This window comes from Trachypithecus francoisi, unplaced genomic scaffold (genome assembly GCF_009764315.1).
Source record: "Trachypithecus francoisi isolate TF-2019V2 unplaced genomic scaffold, Tfra_2.0 Lachesis_group17, whole genome shotgun sequence".
Lineage (NCBI taxonomy): Eukaryota > Metazoa > Chordata > Mammalia > Primates > Cercopithecidae > Trachypithecus > Trachypithecus francoisi.
This window is the reverse complement of record NW_022681462.1, coordinates 10,060,664-10,062,600: the sequence shown is the minus strand read 5'-3', so window position 1 is coordinate 10,062,600 and position 1,937 is coordinate 10,060,664. Positions and strand designations below refer to the sequence as shown.

The window sequence follows — 1,937 nt, the reverse complement described above, 5'->3', positions numbered from 1 at the left end:
CCAGAGTCATGATCTAATGACCACAGCATGCTGCCTGGGTTCCATCTCGTGTGGACCAGATAGTTGTATCTGGGAGGGAAACTGGACTCTGTAACTCCTGCGGTGGCTTAGCTGTGCGGGTTTGGAATCACACAAGATAAGAGTATAGAGCTGTTGATACAAATGCATCTTCCACCCTAGGACAAGACCACCAACTTACCTCTTCTGGATGGTGGGTTTGAAGAAAGGGCTGAGTGACAATTAAGTGACCATCGTATACGCTACACCGGGAGAAATCAAATACCAAGGCGTATTTGAATGAGAATGAAAATCTAAGGCCAGAATGTTTATCAAAGAAGCTGCAGCTTGTTTGGGGAAACAGAGGGATGAGAGTGTTTTTACACAAAGTTACTAAGAGGCCATGGGGATTTGGGGCTCAGCAGTCACCACTGCTTCTACCAACTTTCTGGGAAAATAATTGCTAATCAGTGAGCTGCCAGCCAATTGTTTAATTTCCCCTTAGGCTAATTGGACTCTGATCATAAACACCTCAAACCAGTGCTCTCTGACAAGGATGCCTGGAGCTCAGCTCTGGGATGAGGCGTTGACTCCTCCCAGTCTGTAACAGTTTCGAAGGTCTGGGTGAAGAAGGCTAGGAGGAGGCAATGCCTTACCATTGATTGGAAGCATCTGTTACTTTCTTCAATCGCTGCCTCTACTGTTTTTCAGGGGAGTGCGGAGGCTTCCAGGGGCCTCAAAGAGAGTTTCTGTCATCTTCAGCTCCTGTGCAACCAAACCAACTTCTTGACAAAATATGCTTCTTGGTTTTCAGCAAGCACTCCAAGCATCTAGTATGTAAATAAATATTGATCCAATAAAACAATTAAGAAGCTCTGATCGAGGGCTTAATCTGTTCCTAGAACTGGGTGACCCACTACAAATAACAGAATAATGATAAGCTGTGTGACCTTGGGCAAACTACTTAACCTCTCTGATCCTCTGTTTTCTCTTCTGAAGAATAGAGATAATAATATTACCTGTCTGTCAGGGCTGTTGATAGGATTAAATAAGACAATTCATGTAATGAATTTAGTATCATTAGCTTTGGGAAGGCCCTCTGAAAAGAAGATCCTTTTAGTTTTTGAATGAGAAGATCACTGAGACTAGGAAGCTCTAATCCCATAGGCAATCCTTGGTTCTCTCCCGAAGTTTGTTTTCAGGAGTGGGCACATGGTTCACATGAAGACAGCACATGGTTTTGTTAGGAAAAGGACCTAATTTTCTTCAAGAAGTTTTTAATATTTTTAGGTAATTGTGAGGCTCATAGACATGGGTCTTTGGCTTCTGTTTCTTGATTCCGAGTCTAAACATCTGCCCAGTGTCCTGTTAGAGGTCAGCTCAGTCCTCAGCTTATTTCTTCAGCTCCGTGAATGGGCAGATGCTACAAGGGTCTGCCATTACAATGTCACTAGATGCCCCTGCCGTCTATACCTCTCCAAGACCCACAGACACTCCAGCTACACCCTGGGCACTTATCCGGGGCTAAGAGAGTGAGCAGTTTCCAGAAAACTGAGATGGTAGGTCAGGTTGAGACTCCTTTCTCTTGGATTCATTACAGGCTCTGGTGAGAAAACAGGCAGTTAATATGCAGAGTTCCTGTGCTTAAAACACTGAGAGTATATATATATATATATATATTTTTTTTTTTTTCTCTACACTTTAAAAATACATATAACTGTAACACTCTTCTTTGCTCATAATGAACAAAATGTCCAAAGTAGTGCTTAAAATACATTTTGAACAAACAGAAGCTGCATCTGGAAACATGGTTAGTGGGAAGTACAACTGTTTGGAGGGGTTTATTTATTTTTTTTCTTTTCCTAAGCAAATGCTCTGAAAAGTTCATTTTATATCAGAACAGCTTTTTCTCGAACCTGTTTTAAAGTTAATTATCAAAA

At 41.7% G+C, this 1,937-nt stretch overlaps 1 long non-coding RNA gene across 1 annotated transcript in view; it reads left to right on the top strand.

Annotated features, from left to right (window-relative positions):
* Nucleotides 1–810, top strand: part of LOC117099677 — a 183,626-nt gene extending 182,816 nt beyond the window's left edge. Inside the window, exon 3 of the long non-coding RNA XR_004443946.1 lies at nt 709–810. This is a non-coding gene — a long non-coding RNA (uncharacterized LOC117099677). The remainder of the gene's footprint in view (nt 1–708) is intronic.
* Nucleotides 811–1,937: the final 1,127 nt, after the last annotated feature.